Source organism: Penaeus chinensis, chromosome 4 (assembly GCF_019202785.1).
Source record: "Penaeus chinensis breed Huanghai No. 1 chromosome 4, ASM1920278v2, whole genome shotgun sequence".
NCBI classification, from domain to species: domain Eukaryota; kingdom Metazoa; phylum Arthropoda; class Malacostraca; order Decapoda; family Penaeidae; genus Penaeus; species Penaeus chinensis.
Genome location: NC_061822.1, coordinates 12,746,299 through 12,768,513, shown reverse-complemented (window position 1 = coordinate 12,768,513; position 22,215 = coordinate 12,746,299). Strand labels below are relative to the sequence as shown.

Here is a 22,215-nt window from a genome sequence, read left to right as displayed (position 1 = left end):
TGATAAGAGGAGGTGCTCTCTCAATATGCTCATTGAGTGAGATGGGAGATGTGCTTACGTAAGTGGGAAAAGATAAATCACCACCCATGCTGAAATGGGAGTTCTTTATTCATCCGTTTATATATGTATGTATATATATATTTTTTCGATATTGTTAAAGTTCAGACTAAATGTGTGCAGAGGTATATTTCGCCCCGCTCAGCGCAACTCAATGACGTCACGTGAGGTTGCCATGCCATTGGGCAGAGCTCTCATGACGTCATTCCTTCCTCGTTTATGGATTGGCGGACCAACTTACGTCATCCACTTCCAGGTTCCGGATTGGCTGGGGAGGTAGGTGTGTGTATGTATGTGTTGGAACCAAGTCAATAATGACACAAACATGTTCATCTTTTTCGAAAGGCATTTCTCTTCTACCACATAGTCATTCTCAGATATATCACTGCCTTAACATATTTGTTTTTAGAAATTACTGTTGGTATCTTTCACATGAAGAGAAAAGGAAGGAAAACTAGTGAAGGTCAGGGTAGCAGACGGGAGCTCGGCACACCCATCTATGACGTCATATGTAGCACAGGAAAATGGGGTGGGGGGAGAGGGGGTATATAGAAAGCGATGACGTTCTGCGAAATGAACTGATATTGACGGAATAACACAATAATCGGAAACTAATAATGCCTGGTAATGGAAGTGCCGTCATGACAAAGAGAATGAAAGAACATGTTGCGGCTGTGACACGCACACGCACACGCACACGCACACGCACACGCACACGCACACGAACCATATACATCACCCTGCCTAAAAACTGTCAAGTTAACGTACCATCTATGATCATCACACGTTCGATGTTAGGAAACGGTTTCTGAATCAGTAATAAACACGTAATATATTTGCCTCCTCAGCGGTGAATCAGGTGTTGAAAATCTATGTTTAATAATGTGTCCTTTCTATTGAAGGGAAATGACCGCAAAAAGTGTTTGAAGGTGTCCACTTTTTCTCTTTCTCTTCCCAATTTATTATTGGATCAGAAAGACGCTCCTTGGTTCTTAGGTTTTATCCCCTTCACTTATAACGTAAATTATGGTGTGGTTGTCTCGTAGCCGCGCAGACCAACTCTCCGAATTCACATCTAAGCAAGTAAATCATAAACCAGAGAGAGACAGAGAGCGAGAGAGAGAGCTAGTTTCGACGTAGAATCAATTCCACGACGATTAAAGTCCTTAAGTACAGGAACCGCAACAACTTCAACCGAACTTCACACAGGTCGACCAGAAATCAACAGACCACGCTGCTTTGTCCTACAACGACCATTTCAACGAAGCTTTTATTTATTTATTTATCTATTTTTTTTTTTTTTTTTTTTTTTTGTCTGTGGGTTCATCAGGTCCGAGGCCCTCTGCGGAATCGGGGATGTAGCGCAGTCATATGGAAGGGCGGGTTTCGGTGCGGGCGCCATAGATGAAGAGAGACTTGGACAAGGGCCAGACAAGGGCGCCTCGTGGGGTGACTGAGGACGCTAGCACACCACTCAAATACAATAAGAAAGGTTGCCATAAACTCTGCTAAAAACATACAAGGGGTAAAATAGGCTGGCCGTGGGAGATGGATCGGTTTGCGGGTTATAAGGCAAGGTCGTCTCAAGAATATAAGAATTGGCTTCGAGAACCGTAGAAGACTGTGAAGCGTTGCTGTGAACTCTGCCAAAACAACAACAAGCTATCTGCGTGGTACATACATTTACGAAATGCGGTAAACTTGACAAGATTTTTTTTTTTAATTTGCCTTGAGAACCGTTAAGATTGTAGAGCGAGGTTTCTTCTCACTGTATCTGAAACCTGAGCATTCGAACACCAAAGATATTTCATGTTCAGTGACCTGCACCTTGGATTAAAATAATTAACCTAGGCTGAGTGCTCGAGAGTGTTTTCCTCTATCACCCGTAGCTGTCATGAAACATACGATGTACTAGAAACGAAGTAGTAGTACTAGTAGTGGTGATGGTAATCATGGTGAAGAAGTGATACAATAACGACGAAGGGACAGAAAAAGGGAAAAAATATAAATATGGACTAAAACAAACGAACGCAAAAAGAAGGTTAAAATATCCGTGCGGCAAGGGAAAAACGAAGAAGAAAAGGAGACAACAGAGGACGAACCAAATACCATCGGCGGCTTGGACCATGTAAACAAACGAATACCCGGAAAGCACGTGCGCCGGGCGGTCACCTCCACACTAAAAGAAAGAAAGCGTGAGAGAGAAGAAGAAGAAGAAGAATGCGTGTGATAGAGAGAAAAAAAAAGCGTTTGTGAGAGTAAAAAAAAGCGTGAGTGAGAGAGAGAGAGAGGAAAAAAAGCGTGAGTGAGAGAGAGAAAGCGTGAGTGAGAAAGAAAGAAAGCGGGAGTGAGATATAAGAAAGAAAAAGCGTGAGTGAGAAAGAAAGAAAGCGGGAGTGAGTGCCGGTTGGCTTTGGCAAGCGCTATCTGGAGGAGTGCAACTGCCTTTGGATTAAGTAGGTTGAATCCTCATCTGGCGACCCCCCCCCCCCCCCTCTGTCTCGTTCACCGTTTCTCCGACTCCCCTCAAATTTCCTTCCGTCTTTGCCTCCTTTACCCGTCTTTCCTACTTTTAAGCATGTCTCCCTTACTCCCTTTCTCCCTCTACCCTACATCCATCAACTGCTTGTCCGTTTAACCTTCAAACGACTAGAATTGTGTAATGTGGATCTTTCGGAAACACCCCGTGGCATCCGTTATTTTTTTTTTCTTTATCAGATTTTTTTTTTTCGTTACATCATTTCCATGTATAATGTTAATCTCACTTTTTTTTCCGGTCTATCGTCTTGTTTCTTTTTCCCTCAAGTTCAGACTTATTAATATGCTCTTTTCCCTACACATATCCTTCAGGTATTCGCTTACTTTTGTTTTATTTGCATTTCCATGCGTTTCCTCGAATCATGCATCCACTACATCTTTTTGTCCCTCCCTCCCTTCCCCCCTTCCCTCCCCTCGCCGCAGAAATCTCGACTTGACCTGATCTGAACCTATTTCAGATTTGTCCTTCAGAGATAAAGAAAAAAAGAAGTCACTCTGGCTGGCCTCTCTCCTTGTGAAAGTGACCTTTCCGACTTTTTAGAAAGGAAACTAAGAGAAAAATTGGAAAGGGGGAGAGAGAAGAATGGGACAGGAGAAAAGGGGAGTGGATGGGGCGGGGGGGGGGGGGGGGGACTGTCAATTGTAGGAAAGGTCTATGCAAAACTGCAGATATGACTGGGTTTAATGATTCTGATGATAATGGTGATTGTAAAACGAAGTGGTGTATAGTGCTGTTTTTTTGTGTGCGTTTCTGTTTATAATCTGTCGAGTTGTCGATATATATAGATCCTTAGACCAGTATATCATTATTATTGTTGTTTTCGCTATTGCTATTATTGTTATTACTACTATAATTATGCAAAGGCTATGTTTCATTCTCAAAAATCTACACCTTATTTACATACTCTTCAAGTGTTCGAAGAGTATGACGTCATTCCGCATGTACGTGTATCAGAACGGACGAGGAGGATGAAAAGAGCGAGAAGAAGGAGAGACGAAGGAAAAGGAGAGAGAGGGAAGGTTTGAAAAGGAGGAAGGGTAAAAGATGGAAAATCAGGGAGGTAATCAAGAAAAAGGGGGAAGGGATAAGATTGGTTAAAGGAAAGGAGACGGAGGATTGAAAAATAGAGAGAAAAAAATGGAACGAAGGAAGAGGGAATTTGAGGATGGGGGGTGGGGGGTGGAGGGAGACAATACACAAATCTTGACTTTCCATCGCTTGTTGATTGCCACCTTAAGTGTTTGCCTTTCCCTCGCCCACGGCCAAGATTGCCCCAGGAGACTAGGAAGTTGGGGATGGGGGCAATAGGGGAGGGGAAGGAGCTGGGAGAGGAGGAAGGGAGGGAGGGAGGGCGTGTGTGGAGTAGGGGGGTGGGTGGACGGACGGGAGGGCAACTCGATTCGCTCCCTTCCCTCCCCACACCCCCCTCTGCCCCTCCCTCCCCTGTCCTCGTAATGATCTTCGCAACATCAGTTCTAATTTGGAGCGTGAATGTTTTTCTTTGAAAAAACAACAACAAAAAAACAAGAGGGTTTGAAGCTTTACTCTAACATTTTATTGAACAGTAAGTATTAATTTCCTTTGACATTTCAGATTGTGGTGTTCGTTATCTACAAATCAAAATTAAGATAAAGATCCCAAATACCAATCCGTTTTAATGATACGTGTTAAGATAAACGATAAATTCCAGATTTTCACTCATTATTCCTCTCATTATGCTTTTCATCCAGATTAACGTAATCACCATAATGTATTTTTCTTTCCATCTTTCAGCACCATCTTCTAAGAAACGGAGAAGTTAAAAAAAATCATTTGTTTGTTATCCTTGACGTGTTCTTGGACTAAATACCTGCACAAGTCAGACTTTTTAATTGTTTTGGACAAGTTCAGGCGATAGGTTAAGGTTTAGCCAAGGTCCTGGTCATTTTTTCCATTCTCAAATTTCTATTTATCCTTTAAGATGAGTACATATTCAACGACCCAAGGAAATTTACCTTTGTCCTCATAAGATGGATACATATTCATTCATAAACTTAACTGCCCTTAAGAATCTCTACTAGGCCATTCTTCCCATTCATAAAATCACTAACATCTTCCAGTAGGACATACTTTCATTCATAAACTGGCCGATAACCTCTAATATGGAATAATGTCATTCATAAAGTCACCGATATCCGTAGTTGAACAAAGAAATGACCATGATTCGGAATGACTTAACTCTCGCATAGTAGGCGGTACGTGTGGAAGAAATAAACACTGGACATGTTTACGTTAATGCTTGAAGAAATGCTTATGATTGTTTTCATTCAAGAGAACCAATATATTTTTGTATTTTTTTTTTTTTTATCGAAGACATTCTTGGCATTGCTGAGAGAACAAGACAAGGTTAGAGGCACGAGCAATAGGAAGAGAACAGACCAGGAAAAGGAGGAGTAAAGAGAGGAATAGAAGATAAAAAAGGAGAAATATAATACAATAAATACCCTACACACCATCCACTACCCCCGACCAATGACTTCACCTTCTCCCTCTCCTTCACCTTCACCTTCACCTTCACCTTCACCATCGTCATCCAAACTAGTAATAACGAGACACTTAAGGACACCCTCTTTTCGTTTCTTTTCGTTCTCTCCTTTCTTGCCGTTCTGACGCTCCAAAAGCTCCGCCTCGACTTCATTGTAAAGGTGAAGGAAATATGACAAAAAAGTGACAAGACATGACACGAAATTGACATGACACGTGGGTGAATGAAAGTGTGAATGACCATATAAGCATATGGATTATTAGGCAACTGAATTGGTTAATAGTAATAGAAAAAAAACAAAACAAACCGATGAATAAAATATATACATTCACAGCCAAACATAAATATATAAATAAATGAATACCGATCGCAGATTATAATACATAAACAAAAGTTCGAACAGCATCGGCGGATAAATAAACAGACATAAATATACGTGAATAAGATCAAGGCCTCGAAACCGTGCCAGTAGTATCATCGTTTAGTATATAACGGTATGTACCCTACTTCGTACCTTTCGAAGTGATGAATTGGAGAAAGCTGGACGCGATAGTAGCGAACAGTTGCCGTGTGTTTCATTCTTTGTATTTCGTATTATTTATTTATTTATTCATTGGCACATATTCTTACACTCTTTCTTTCTTTTGCATTCTCCTTGTCCTATTATTTCTATATTTCTTCTATCGCAACGGCACATTGAGTACATATTAATAAATGAAGCACAATCGAAAGAAAATTTCGTAGCTTGAAAAAAAATGCTAGAAATTATCGATCTTCTATTTTAACATCTCTTCCGTCACTCGCCTTCCTCCTCCCCTCCCCCCCCTCTTGCCCTGATCAGTTCCCCACACCTATTCTACCCTCCGCTCTTCCCTCCCCATTCCTATCTATCCCCTATCCATCCTTCACCCCTATCCATCCTCCTCCCCTATCCCTATCTTTATCCCCTTCCCCACACTCTTCGCCGTCCCTTACCCCCATCTTCTATCCCCTTCTCCATCCCTATCCTCAACTCCCATCCCTATCCCCACCCCCCACTCCTATCCCTAACCCCCATTCCTATCCCCAACCCCCATTCCTATCCCCACCCCCCACTCCTATCCCTAACCCCCATTCCTATCCCCACCCCCCATTCCTATCCCCAACCCCCATTCCCATCCCCACCCCCCATTCCTATCCCCAACCCCCATTCCTATCCCCACCCCCCATTCCTATCCCCAACCCCCATCCCTCTCCCCAACCCCCATTCCTATCCCCACCCCCCATTCCTCTCCCCAACCCCCATCCCTCTCCCCACCCTCTCCGTCTTGCCGTGGATGCACCGAGGTGAATTATTATCCCTTCTACGGGAGTTTGCGAAGGCCGTTACAGCCACCAGGAGAGCCCGAGCTAAGTGGGTCAGGGGCGCGAGACAAGTTGCTGTTGCTGTTGTTGTTTTTTTTGTTGGTATTGCTGTTGCTATTGCGACTAGTGTTGTCGTTGTTGTAGATGTGGTTGTTGGTATTGCTGTTGTTGCTCTGGGGGGGGGACGTTAAGGTACGGATTGTGTGTGTGTGGGGGGGGGGGGAGGGGGTAAAGAGCGAGAAGATGGAAGGGGAGTGGAGGGATAGGGAGGGAGAGGAGTAGACGGGTAGGGGTAAGAGGGGTGATAAAGTTGGAGGGGGGGGGGGGGGGGGTTCTCCGCAAGGTTAAAGGGGTACAAGTACTCTTTGTGCGTTTCGAGATCCGAGCCGAAATTGAGGTATTTTGCTCGCTTTTTTTCGGTGGTGCGATTGACGTACGAGTTTGTTTAGTCGGAAAGGAAGGACTGATAATGCATCAGCGATTTATGCCAACGTATATATTTTTTTAAATATATATAACATATATATATATATTTACAGAAATGTATGAACACACATTGACTCACTCACTCACTGACTCACTCACTCACTCACTCACTCACTCACTCACTCACTCACTCACTCACTCACTCACTCACTCACTCACTCACTCACTCTCAAGATGTCAGCGAATTAAAGCGATGACAGTCGTTGATAAGTTGCACAGACTTTGATCAAAAGCTTGCTAGCACTGAGAGGTCCTCCACTCTATATACGGCACTTAGACCTCAATATCACATGAAGAACTTGACTATCAACAGCCTTGCAACGGTAGTCAAGATTGCAGGCTTGAAAATCATATCCTTGGCACGTGCATAAAGAGCATCTATTCCTCTTGGTTATGTATTGTTCTGTATGCAAATGACTCTCCTTTTTCGAGTTTCCTATCGGCCAAGGCTTCGGGTATTAGTACTTTATCGCAATTTCTTCCTTATTCTTGTTCTTGCTGTTCTTGATCTTGTTCTTGTCGTTGTTCTTCTTTATTTTCTTATTTTCTGTCATCATCATAATAAGGAAGTAAATAGGGGGTGTAGATATTACCAGTCCGAGAAGTATTCTTGCCCCATATTTTATGATGAATGTAAACATTATTTTATTTGTGTGTGTGTGTGTGTGTGTGTGTGTGTGTGTGTGTGTGTGTGTGTGTGTGTGTGTGTGTGTGTGTGTGTGTGTGTCTGTCTGTCTGTCTGTCTGTCTGTCTGTGTGTGTCTGTGTGTGTGAGAGAGGATATAGCATATACTGCATCAGTCCGGAAGTGACATTTTAATGCTCTTATAGTCGTTTTCATTCTAGACAGCTTTGCGATGCTTAAAACCTCGCAGTCATTCAGTTATTTTACTCTTGCAACTGTGTCACGTGTATCGGCCATGCGTTTCTCTCCACAGCATACTCGTAGGCGTCGGCAACATTGCAATAATGTTGTTTCGCGAGCTACATAGTAAATAAGAAGATATTTTAGATCGCATTTTATCACACCGCTGAGATTATCGTTGACATATCATGTATGTCATAAAGCGTTTTTTTTTTTATCCCAGTTTTTATCCTGATGTGATGGCTTTGTGCGTATTTCCATGGTATCTACATACCGAAAATTGAGATTATTGTTAAAGTATACCGATTTATGTCATACGAACTGGTGTGGTGTGTTATAACTTACAATCCCCCTCCCCCTCCCCCTCCCCCTTCCCCCAACAATTATCTTGCAAACCGAAAATCGTCAGGTGCGTGTAATTAAGCTACAGGTATATTATTAATACATAATATAAAGATGATTAATGACGCTGTTCATGTCATGGGGGGTGAGGGAGAGAGAGAGAGGAAAAGAGAGTAAGAAAAGAAGAAAAAGAAAAAGGAAGGGCTGAGTAGTTTCTGTCTACTGCGTAATTGTATTTTTTTTTTTATCTCCCTTTTTTTCTGGCCAAGAGCAGGTGACAGCCCCGGGCAGAAGTAGTGCCAACTTACGGGTGCCACCTCGGTTGCCTTCACACTTCCCAGAAACTATTACCTTGTTACTAATTGTCACTACGCTATATAATCGTGTGTTTGTGTGTGTGCAGATATATAAGCATAGTTATATTGATTTGTAGATATGGATATATATATATATAAATATAATATATATAAATATATATTTGAAAGTAACCGCTTGCATGTAGACAGACGGATAAATAGATAGATCTATGGATAGACAGATTGGCAAATAGATAGATACATGATGGTATGCACGTGTCTCACTGTTCAAGGCCAGAGACTACTGTTGCATGCTTTGGCGAATGCACCGGATCTTAATAAACCAATATTCCTTTGGCTAATGCTGACCTCACACGCAACTGAACCAAGAACTGGGAAACGAGAATAATAACGACAATAAATCTAGAGGGAAGAAAAGTAGGGGAAATGAGCAAGAGTCGTTCCATTACATTCACAGGTGACGTAGATAAGGAACAGGGAGTGGGAGATAAGGAACAGGGACTGGGGAGATGAGTATGAAAGTATTTTATTAATGTGCCGCTTAATATGGAGCCGTTATTGCATACGCGAGACACATATATTGGGGTGAAAATAATAATATCTGTGCTGTTCTACCTGTCACTCTCTTCGCCTATAATTAGGGATGGTAATATAAGCACACACGAAGATATATATATTTAGGTATATGCGCTCATTGACAAAGATACAGCAATATATATATATATATATATATATATATATATACACACATATACATATATATATTATATATATGAATATATATTATATATATGTCTATGATAATGATGATAATAATAACAATGATAATGATAATGATAATGATAATGATAATAAATGCGCATATACACAGGCAAAGGAACGAACACAGACTAACGTAACACATATGCAAAACTCGCATCTCTAACGTAACACCAACATCTGATACCTTTCCTGTGGTGATACAAGTATTCCCAGCCACCCCCCACCCTCTCCTCCTCTCCCTATCCCCGTCCCTACCTCTCCTCCTCATCCTATCCCCCTCTATCTCTTCTCCCTATTCCCCCTACCTCTCCTCCTCTTCCTACCCTCCTCCACTCACCTCTTCTTGACCCCCCCCCCCCCCCCGACATCATCTCGAAACCACCACCATTTTTTCGCCGATTCGGGCTATTTATAGTTTGTCGTCGCCTCTCTAAAGAAATCAATTCGCAAATAAATTGTTTTCATTTTTGAGTTTGGGTTATGATGCCCGCAAGGTGTGGAGGCTGGGAAGAAATTGCGGATGAAAACGTGAGTATTTGGTTATGGATACCGCGTGAGATTTTGTGTTCGCGCGTGTATAATGTGCATACATGTGCATATATACATAAACAAGACATGCATAAACACGTACATATATGTATATATACATATATATATGTATATACATATGTATATACATATGTATATACATATGTATATGTTTATATGTATATATATGTATATGTTTATATGTATATATATGTATATATGCATATGTTTATATGTATATATATGTATATGTTTATATGTATATATATGTATATGTTTATATGTATATATATGTATATATATGTATATGTTTATATGTATATACATATGTATATGTTTATATGTATATATATGTATATGTTTATGTATATGTATATATGTATATGTATATATGGATGTGTGAGTGTTTGTATGAGAGAGAATACGTTTGTGTGCTTGCATTTATCGTGTACACGTGAGGCAATCTGTGTTTTTTATTTAATTTTATTTGTTTTATTTTACTGGAAATGAGGATCACATTTCAACAGATCCTGTCGTTGAGTCTCTCTCTCTCTCTCTCTCTCTCTCTCTCTCTCTCTCTCTCTCTCTCTCTCTCTCTCTCTCTCTCTCTCTCTCTCTCTCTCTCTCTGTCTATTTACTGATCTTTGTATCATAAGAGATTGAGAGAGAGATTGAGAGAGAGAGTGAGAGAGAGAGAGAGAGAGAGAGAGAGAGAGAGAGAGAGAGAGAGAGAGAGAGAGGGGGGGGGGGGGTGAGAAAAGAAAGAAAGAAAAGAAAGAAAAGAGAGAAAAGAGAAAAGAGACACACTCAGCAGGTCGGTTCGTGCGCCAAACACGTGCGTCCTGTAGCTCCAGAATCAATACGTCGCCCGCCTCGACCACCCTCAGGAAGGTGTTCCAACGATCCCTTTTCTCCATCACCGCCCCCGTCACCATCCTCTCCTGCTGGGGGTGAGAGTGAGGGTGATGGTGACGGTGACGGTGAATGGTGAGGATAGTGGTGATGTCTGAAGATGAGGGTGGTGATACAAATGTTTTTCTCCCTCACTCCCTCTCTTACTTCGCCGTCATCTCCTCATGGTGGTGATGGGGGTAAGGATAAGGGTGATGGTGAATAGTGATGATATGGTGGTATTCCAACCACGCTTTCCTCTTCCTCTCCTTTGTCACTATCATGATGATGGAACAGACGAGGCGAGGAGAAAGTTGATGAGGGTGATGACGGTGGTGAAGAAAATAATAGTAACGATAAAGATGACGATGACGATGGTGATGACGATGGTGATGACGATGGTGATGACGATGGTGATGCTCCTCCAGTGGCTGTTAATGATGAACTGCAAGTGGATAAGAGAGACAAAAGCAAAAGAGGAACTAGAAACTGAGGAAGAAGGTAAAGAAGTGCCAAGTACTGGAAATTAATTATATATTAGACATGTGTGTCTGCGTGTCCGTGTATGGAAAGAGAAACAGTCGGCAATAAACATAAATATTAACGAAGACTTGGAAAAAAAATGAAGAAAATGAATAACCATTTTTTTACTGGTCGAAGTTTCAAAACTATTTCATTACAACAAATAAAAGGACAAAATAAGCCAAATGGTGTTTTAGATAGAATACCAAGAAGGGAATATATTACTCTGTTCTCCCACCAAAAGGTCACTTTGATGAAAATAAACCACTTACACCTTGCGCGGAAAAGGTCACAGCAATAGATCTAACAGATATCGTTTTTCCCTTAAGGATAAAAAAAAAGAGGAAATAAAAAATAGGTAAATTAAAAAAAAAATATATATATATATAAATGAATAAAAAAAAAAAAACTAAATAAAATAATTAGAAAAAAAATAACATGGATAGATAAAAAGTGAAACGTAAGTAACTCGAAAAAATGCAACTCGGATGTCAAAGTACAATCGATTTTTTTTTTTGCACATATTGATTTGCTTTTGGAAATATCATCTACCAGCAAGAATAGAAGAAGAAGAACCGAGAAGGTAAGACACAAACAGAAAAAAAGAACAGTAATAACTAACCACAAAGGCACCTCGAGGTAAATATAAAATATAACCTCACCGATTATATTACGAAGATCAAAATACCACATCGGCCTCATCACCTCGTGTCTTGTGAACGCCCGTGTGATTATAATCAGGAAGGATCTGTGTTCAGTTTGTTGGCGTTAAGGATAATGTCTTAATTACGATATTAAGTATTAGGGTTTTCATAAGGGCCCCGTAAGTTCCTCTGTTGTGATCTGTCTGTCTACTTTGTTTACATTTTGGCTTCTTTGTTCTGTTTATTATTGTCTTTTGTCATGTCTTTTGTGTTATCGATTCGTCCCTTTTCTTTCTTCTGGTCTCGTTTTCCTTCTCTCCTTTTGTCTCTTGTATGTAAGATGTAATCGCTTGCCTCAATAAACTTATCTAAGTCAACAAAGTGGTTTCTCTTTTCTTCCGTTCCCTCTTATTTCTCCCTACTTTCCTCATTTCTCATTTTCCTCTTTCTCCATCTTTTCCTTTTTCTTCTCCTTTTTGTCGTCGTCGTCGTCGTCGTCGTCGTCGTCGTCGTCGTCGTCGTCGTCGTCGTCGTCGTCGTCGTCGTCGTCGTCGTCGTCGTCGTCCTCCTCCTCCTCCTCCTCCTGCTCCTCCTCCTCCTCCTCCTCCTTCCTCTCAATCGGTTTATCTATCATGTATTCATTCAAGATTTTTCTCTCTCGGCTCCTTCAGACATCGCTTTGGTCACTCTGTTGTATTTATCACTCTTAATCCTTCTTATCACTCTTATCATTCGAATACTTAATATAAAGTATAAAAACACAATAGATAATTGGCTTTATTTCCAGCTATCCCAAAAACAAAATTCTTAGGAAAGAGAAATTCCAATAAGGTAAATGAAAGAAAATAACTAAATTTAAGAAAATAAAAAAGAAACGCGGAAAAAAAAATCACTGATGTCTGTCCAATAGAGAAAAACGATAAAGAAACAAACTTTTAATCCCACTTAGTGATAGGGTAATGATGTACTTGGCCCACTTTACCGCACGGCGCGTTTAAACAGTACCCTTCTCTCCTTCATCATTGCTTCCCTTAGAAACAGCAAGTGAAAAGGGGCATTGCTGTAATTTTCCGAGAAATTGGTTTAAGTAGGAGCGCAAAGGATTTGACTGTGTTGAGGTGGGAGTGGATCAGTATTTTTTTCATATATATATAATTGTGTGCGTGTGTGTGTGTGTGCGTGCGTGCGTGTGTGTGCGTGTGTGTGTGCGCGCGTACGTATGTCGCCCGTGTTGGCTTGCTGTAACTTCCTTCCCTTGCCACTGGCCGGTGAACACTTGCATCTCGAGGAAATCTAACTATTTTTCCTGCAGTGAATTGCACGTGTGAGCAAGCCGGGAGACCACAAAGCAAAATCGTGCTTGCTGCAAACACAGCTTTCGTAACAAGCACCAAGGAATGCAAACAACAACGGCGGAAGAATTTGCTGACTTACTTCCTCTATCAGCTGTTTATTCAATGTCATATATGATTCATGTCTATGAAAATAAACCAGACTTTTCCATGTTAAAATATAATAGAAGTAGCATATGATGAAGACGAATGTAATGACAGAAATATTAATGATAAAACAATGTCAATAGTACATGTTATAACATCAACAATAATAATATGACCATAATAATGAGAATGAACACGAATAAATAAACAGTTATTTTCTCATATTTAAGCGGCATGTTCTGTGTACCAACGCCCAACCTAGGTATGGCCTTAACCCCTTTCTCGGAAAAAAATTACTAATACTTAGTAACGGTTTCTAAGTTGGTGACGGCGTCCTCTGAAACCATATATGGCGCTGGAGAAATGATGTAGGAGGAAGAGGGAGGGAGAGGCAAGGAGAAGGTGGAGATGTTGGAGACGAGTAAGATAGAGGAGGATCAGAAGATGGGAGGAAAGGAGGAAAATGCGGGTATGAACAAGAGGTGGAAAAGCCTGATAATATAGCGGTTGAGTAAAGTCTGCCTGCGAAAATCATTTCACATCAATCGATTGTTATAAAAGACAAGAATGAAAACAACACTTTATATTAACTCAACAGTTTACAAAACAAGCTGCCCATGAACCTCTCGTTCATTGGGTCGTGACCTTACAACAGGAAAAGCCGACAAGAAATACATGTGACTGTGTTAAGAAGATTGCTTTAGCGGAGTTGGAGTCACATGACCTGTCAGATGAGGAGCGTTTGTCGGACGTCAAATAATCAGCTGCTCGGCTTGGGATTCATTTGGTCATCTACAACCAATATGGTAGGTCATTAGCAACTATATTATGCAATTTGTTATTTAGCTAACGTTAAGGAGTCAATGACTAAATAATTCCCCGAGCCTAACCAGCAAACTAGTCAATTTTCTAGTCAACAAGGGAACTAAGCAGTGAGCCAACCAGTCAAAAAACAAGCCAATGAAACAGGGAACAAGCATACTAATTGCTAATCAGTCCTTAGATTACCCAACTACCCATCAACGCATTCTAACTTTCGTTTATTCGCTCGCTCTTTGCCGCCCATGACTCGAAGGGCGCCTCTCAGACCCAACCACGTCATGCACGGCGCCTCGTCTCTCGCCCCTTGTTTGGCCATTGAAAAGAACTGCCCACGAAGGAACTGCATGAGTCCGGTTTTACTTACCTGCCCCGGATACGGTTTAAGGAGGGGGCTGGAGAGTAAGAGAGGTGGAGAGTATAGGCGAGGTAGAGAGTAGGGGAGGCAGAGAATAGAGGTAAGCAGTAGAAGAGGTAGAGAGTGGGAGAGGTAGGCGGGGGGGGGGGGGGGAGGTCTAAGATCATTTATGTATAGAAGTACGATTTCTTACGGTGAGAGGAAAGGGAAAATCCTGATAGAGAAGTAAGAGAGGAAGAGGAAGAGGAAAAGCGAGAAGGAGAAGGTAGAAGAGAGAGAAAAAAAGTCGAATTCGAAGAAAACAAGATCGACATTTTATGTCATAACCCCTTCCCTGCGTCAGAAGCGACGTTACATTGCAACATGCACGCTGAAACTCTTACGTAGGCGACATCGACAGCACGAATCCTCAAAAGGGATGCCATAGCTGCATAATGACCGTGTTTCCCTTTGCATACCTGAGGAGTGACACTTTGGGTGAGTCAGAAAGGGTGTTCCTCTTGCACCCTCACACGGGGCTATCCTCTCCGCCCCCCCTCCCTCCTTTCCCCTCCCCCCGACCCTGCCTTTCTTTCTCATTCTACGCCCAGACCTGTTCAAGAGGCGTTACTCTACCACCCCTCCCCCACTACAGTCCCTTCTCTCCCGTTCCTTTGCCTTGATCTTCCTCTCTCTCTTCCTCCTCTATCTTTATCTTTGCCTACCCCTCTTCCTAAAATACTTTTCCTCTGTTTCATCCCAACCTTCTCCCTCTCTCTTTCCCGTCCTCAACTCCCCACCCTTCCCCTCTTCGTCTACCCCCTACTCCTTCCCCCTCCCTCTCCCTTCTCCTTCTCCCCCTACCCCTGGCCCTCAACCAGACACACCCACCCACACACACACTTTTTCCCAAGCTTAAGCGACTCCACCCAAAGACCGAGGGAGTCTACGCCCTTGAGTCGCATCGCCACCACGCCCTGTCTCGCTCTGCCAACACACTGCCGTTCTCTGAAGAAGCTCCCGACCGACTAAGACTCCTAAGATTCTTATCGTCGACATCGCTGCAGTTTCTTTCCCTCTCTTTCGCTCTCCCTCGCTTTCTCCTCCATTCGTATTATTGCAATATGCGCCTTTCCGCCACTCACTCGTCGATTACTGCGTCTGTGTACATTTTTGAGGGTTGTGTGTGTGTGGGGGGGGGGGGTCTCGTTTTCTTTTTCTCTCTTGAGGATTTCTTCTCGTTTTCTTCCATTTTGTGTCTTATTACTATTTTGCTTCTTTATCTCTTCCTTTCTATCCTCTCTTCCATCTCCCTTCCTCCTTCCCCTTCTCTCTCATCCCTCTTTCCCTTCTCTCCCTTCCCCTTTCCCCTCTTTCCCTCCCTCCATCCCTACACCATGATTTAAAACGGCAGTAATCACATCAATAAAGAGGGAAAAATCTCGGGAAAACTCTATGAAAACGAAAGAAAATTTTTTGAAGGCAAAAATCGAACAATAGTCATCATCTAAATCATACAAAGATAATTAAAAAGAAGAAGAAGAAAAAAAGTGAGAAACACACAAAGGAGGTCCTAGGGCCCCCCCTCCCCACCCTCCCTCTCTTCTCCTCGCGTCCCACAGGAGACAAAGGAACCCCACACGAAAATTGCTTGGATTAATTGTCAACAGTCCTGGTGTTGAGGAGGAGTTGTTCCCCTTCCCTTCCCCTCCATCCCGCGTCCCCTCTCCTCCTCCCTCCCTCTCCTCCTCCCCTCCCTCTCCTCCGCGCCCACTCCCTCTCCATCCCGCGCCCCTCCTCCCCTCCCCCTCCATCCCGCGCCCCCTCTCCTCCTCCGATGCCCCTCCAGTCTCCCTCCCCCAGTCTCCACCTCAACTCCGTCCCCTCCCCTCCCCTTCCCTGAGCTATGACGTCAGAGGAGTTCAGCTCCCTGTTGATGTGAGAGTCAAGTTTCTCCTCCTCTGACGCAAGGGCGAGGGTCATAGCGCCCTTGTTGGAGGGGGAGGGGGCGGGGGAAGGAAGGGAAGAGAAGGGAGGATGGAGGGTCACGGGGTAGAGTAATTCATTGAAAGGTTGGAGGGAGGGAGTAGATTTATGTTGAGCGTGTATGCGTATGCACGTGCATCCACATATGTGCACGTGTGTGCGTGTGCGTGTGCGTGTGTGCGTGTGTGTGTGTGTGTGTGTGAGTGAGTGAGTGAGTGAGTGAGTGAGTGAGTGAGTGAGTGAGTGAGTGAGTGAGTGAGTGAGTGTGTGTGTGTGTCTGTGTGTGTGTATGCGCGTGCGCGCGCGTAACCACACGTGTGTATGCATATGTATCGGTAGGTGCATATGCATTACGCATCGATATGTATCTGTACATATACATATATACATATATACATGTATCTGTACATACATCCACATCCTCCATCACCACGGTACACGTGTGCTATAATGCAATTCCAAAGGCGATCTCGGTACCAACACACGGACCTCGTAAGCGTGACTTAATATGGTACCGTGGTAGTACCTGGTACGCAAGGTGCAACATTGATGATTAATGCAGCTGCAGGTCGGGCGTGCAACGACTCGACACGAAATCCCAGGGTGTCAACAGGTAAAAATCCTGATGATGAATGACACTCGGTTACTGTATGAATGATTCATCGATAGAGGAGGAGGAAGACGAGGTGGAGGTGGAGGAGGAGGAGGAGGTGGAGGTGGAGGTGGAGGTGGAGGTGGAGGTGGAGGTGGAGGTGGAGGTGGTGGTGGTGGTGGTGGTGGTGGTGGTGGTGGTGGTGGTGGTGGAGGAGGTGGAGGTGGAGGTGGAGGTGGAGGTGGAGGTGGAGGGTGGAGGTGGAGGTGGAGGGTGGAGGGAGGTGGAGGTGGAGGGTGGAGGTGGAGGGTGGAGGAGGTGGTGGATAATGATGATAATAATAATGATAATAATAATAATGATAATAATAATAATGATAATAATAATAATGATAATAATAATAATAATAATAATAATAATGATAATAATAATAATGATAATAATAATAATGATAATAATAATAATGATAATAATAATAATGATAATAATAATAATGATAATAATAATAATGATAATAATAATAATAATGATAATACTAATAATGATAATAATAATAATGATAATAATAATAATGATAATAATAATAATAATAATAATAATAATTACATTGATGAGAGAGAGCATATCAACAGAAATGTACAGTCAACAGAAATCCAGAAGTCCATAACCGAGGCACTCTAAAACAACAAATCTGCGAAACGAGTCTGTTCTCAAAACGATAACAAAGACTAGAGCGTCAGTAGCAAGGCTTGCTAGTCTAGCCAGTAGTCCCCCATTTTTTTTTTTTCTCCTTTTTGTGGAAGATGGTGCTCTCTCTCTCTTTTTCTCTCTGCACCTCCTCCTCCTCCCTCACCCCCCCTCACCCTCCCTCTCCCTCTCCCCTTCCCTCTCCCTCTCCCTCTCCCCCTCCCTCTCCCTCTCCCCCTCCCTCTCCCTCTCCCCTCCCTCTCCCTCCCCGTCTCCCCTCCCTCTCCCTCCCTCTCCTCTCCCTCCCTCTCCCTCCCTCTCCTCTCCCTCTCCCTCTCCCTCTCCCCCTCCCCCTCCCTCTCCCTCCCCGTCTCCCCCTCCCTCTCCCTCCCCGTCTCCCCCTCCCTCTCCCTCCCTCCCTCTCCTCTCCCTCTCCCTCTCCCTCTCCCTCTCCTCTCCCTCTCCCTCTCCTCTCTCCCCTCCCTCCCCGTCTCCCCCTCCCTCCCGTCTCCCCCTCCCTCTCCCTCTCCCTCTCCCTCTCCCTCTCCCTCTCCCTCCTCTCCCCCTCCCTCTCCCTCCCCGTCTCCTCCTCCCTCTCCCTCTCCCCCTCCCTCTCCCTCTCCCTCTCCTCTCCTCTCCCTCTCCCCCTCCCTCTCCCTCCCCGTCTCCTCCCCCTCCCTCTCCCTCTCCCTCTCCCTCTCCCTCTCCCTCTCCCACTCCCACTCTCTCTCTCTCTCTCTCTCTCTCAGACAGGTTAATACGGTACCTGGCGCCATAGGTAGAAGATAATGTTAAGGGGCTTTGTAAGCTCTTTATTCTTCCCTTGTTGAGGGTAAGAGCAGGGAGGGTAAGGTTAGGTAAGAATGAGAGATAAGGTAAGTGAGAAGGGTAAGGGTGGAAGGGAGGGGAAGAGAGAGTAAGAATGGAGGGAGAAAGATGGACGGATGAAGGGATGAATGGAAAACAGCGTATAGATAATGAATAATAACAATAAATGTGATAATGATAACAGCGAAACAGATGCTTAAGATAAATATTGCTATTTACAGTAATAGTTATGGTGATGATAACTAACAACAGCTAAACAAGTAAGCACAGATAAATGAATAAGAAGTTTAAAAAAAACATAAAAAAAAACAAAAAAACTAACACAGCGTCCATCTACAAAACCTTAAAAGGAGTGTGACGCATACCAAGTTCCAGCATGGAAGGCGATGAACTTCAAAACCCATTATGGAAAAAGATTAAATGTTGAGGCGCTAATAAAGAGTCGTATCATGGACTCTCTGCTCCTCCCCTCCCTCCCCCCTTTTACCCCCTTTCTCCCTCTTCCCCCCCTCTCCCCTCCCCTTTGTATCCCTTTCCTTTCGTGTCCTTTTCTCTCTCTCCCTCATCCACCCTCCTTATCCCCCCCTCAGGTATATCATGGTCCCCGATGCCCCCAACCCTCACAGACGGAAGGGAGATAGACAGACAGACAGAGACAGACAGACAGACAAACAGACAGAGACAGACAGAGACAGACAAACAGAGAGAAACAGAGGGACCAATATGCCATAAAGTTTTGAATATCTCGAAGATTTCAACACTCATGCCATCAATGTTCTCCCCGTGGCGCTGCAGAAGATCAGCTATCACAAACAGCAGATAGCGAGAGATAGGAGATGAAAGGGAGAGCAAAGATCGGGAAGGATGCTGCAGTTAGAGCATCCTTCGAGGACAAAGGTACGTACTGACTCCAAGCTGAGATTTTTTTTTTCTCTCTCTCTCTTTTATACTTTTTTTCTCCACTCTTCCTTCTTCCTTCTCTCCTTTCCTCTTTCTTCGAAGCATTTCATCCATCGATATGCCAAGTTATCTTTTCATCCATCTATCCATCAGTCAGGTAATCAATCCGTCCGTCTATGTATGTATGTATGTATGTATGTATGTATGTATGTATGTATGTATGTATGTATGTATGTATGTATGTATGTATGTATGTATGTATCTATCTATCCACCCATCTACCCACCCATCCATCCATAAACCAACTCTTTCGAACCCACCCACACATCCACTCACTCACTCACTCACTCACTCACTCACTCACTCACTCACCCACTCACTCACTCACTCACTCACTCACTCACTCACTCACACTCACTCACCCACTCACTCACTCACTCACTCACTCACTCACTCACTCACTCACTCACCCACCCACCCACCCAACCAACCAACCAACCAACCAACCAACCAACCAACCACCCACCCAACCACCCACCCACTCACCCACTCACCCACTCATTACTCACTCACTCACTCACCCACCCACCCACCCCACTCACTCACTCACTCACTCACTCACTCACTCACTCACCCACCCACCCACCCACCCACCCACCCACCCACTCACTCACTCACTCACTCACTCACTCACTCACTCACTCACTCACTCACTCACTCATCCACCCACCCACCCTTCAATCCATAAATCCATCCATCCATCACTTATTCCATTTTAATCGACGAAGCGACATTTTTATCGACTACTATTACTCTCCCCATTGCTCTCTGTCTGCATGCAAGCGCTGCAGGCTATTAATACGTGGGCAGCGATGACAGAACCGAAGCGGGAGAGAAAATGTTGTGCTTGCAACAGGATACACTATGATTTACAGTGTCCGAAAGGTTTACTTGTGTTCCTGTGTAGTGTGGAGGTGATGTAGTGTTGTGTAGTGGGTCTAAAAATATCTTCTGTAAGTAAGGGAGTGAGTGATATTCTGTGGGATTTGTTTTCTATGATGGAGGGAGGGAGGGAGGGAGAGAGAGAGAGAGAGAGAGAGAGAGAGAGAGAGAGAGAGAGAGAGAGAGAGAGAGAGAGAGAGAGAGAGAGAGAGAGAGAGAGAGAGAGAGAGAGGGGGGGGGGGAGAAGGAGAGAGACAAACAAAAAACAAAAAAACAGAGAAATGGAGAGAGAAATCATGAAAAAGGGTACAGACGGAGACAGGGAGAAGAGGAGACAGAAACAGGTGCACGAGTTAGAATTAAAAAAAAAAAAAAAGGAAAGGTATGTGGGTGTGGGATTTTAGACGTGACATTCGGCAAAGTTGCGCGGGTATGTCAATGTTTTTAAGTGGCAGTGTGAGTGTTATATATATCCATTGCCCAGAATACCTCACACTCGCTCTTACAGGCACCGATTGGCTTATAGATGTTGCCACCGCCACCACCTGTAGCCCGGCACATTTTCGCGCGAATTATGAGAAAGAACATCACTCGCCAGTAACCTGTATTTAAGTACGTTCGTCATAATAAAAGTAATCTTAATTCTGATGCTTCTTCCATCACCGGGAATATTTATTTCTTGATAGTATGATGTATAAAACGGCCGTTACTAAGGTAGGAATATATGCGATGATGATAATGAAAATCTACATACAATAAGTAAATGAAATAATAAGTGAAATAATTGTCGATGTTTAAAAATAAAAGAAGTGGGGCAAAGAGTAAGAGGGAATGATATGAGAGGAAGAAGGAAGGAGGCAGGAAAAAGGAAAAAGGAAGAAGGAAGGAAGCAGGAAAAAGGAAAAAGGAAGAAGGAAGAAGGAAGAAGGAAGACGGAAGAAGGAAGAGGACGAAAAGGAAGGAGGAAGAAAGAGAGAGTAAGGAAGTCGACGAAGGGGAAAGAATAAAGGAGGGAGTAAAAATATGAGGACGGGGAGAAGGGAGGAAAAATATAAAGCCATTAAGAAGTAAACAAGGAAGATGACAAAAAAGGCAGGAAGAAGGAAGAGAGAAAGTGGACGACGAAGAGAAAGGAGTAAAGGAGGGAGGGCAGAAAGGAAAACGGGAAGAAGGGAGGAAGGAAGAGAGAAAGTGGACGACGAAGAGAAAGAAAGGGAGGACGGGGGAATGGAGGAAGGAGGTGGTCAGGGCACACCAAGGCCACGGGGAAGGGCAGAGGTGGGTATGGCACTGTCTACCCTCCCAAATTACGAGCAAGGGAATAACCAAGGTCGCGAGGAAGAGGAAGAGGGCGGAGAGAAGGATAAGAAAGAGAGATAGGAGGAAGCAGAAGAGAGGAGGAGGAGGAGGAGGATAAGAAATGGAGATGGGAGGAAGCAGAAGAGAGGAGGAGGAGGAGGATAAGAAATGGAGATGGGAAGAAGAAGAGGATGAGGACGGAGAGGAGGATTAGTAAAGGTGATAGGAGGAAGGAGGAGAGAGAAAGAGGAGGTGGAATAAGAGAGGATGAGGGAGGAGATGGTATGAGAGATTAGACTGAGAAATAACGAAAGTGGAGGGGAGGAAGAGGGATGTCCAAGAGAGGGATGAGGAGAAGGAGAAGGAGGAGGAGGAGGAGGAGGAAGAGGGGGTGGAGGCTTAGAAGATGTAGCGGGCGCCGTGCTGTCCCGCCTCGCCGACAGCCTCGAGGGGGGGTCACCTAATCACAGTACCTGGAACGTGTTGCTTGACTCCTCGACCTCCCCCCCCCCCCCCGAGAGGCCCCTTCGTCCTTCTTCTTAGCCTCCCTCCCCTCCCCCTACCCA

The 22,215-nt window shown here is 43.8% G+C and overlaps 1 protein-coding gene across 1 annotated transcript in view; it reads right to left on the bottom strand.

Moving 5' to 3' along the window:
- The window catches only part of LOC125046454 (cAMP-specific 3',5'-cyclic phosphodiesterase-like), a gene marked incomplete in the record, with an annotated part of 556,588 nt that overhangs the window by 8,787 nt on the left and 525,586 nt on the right, over positions 1-22,215 (bottom strand).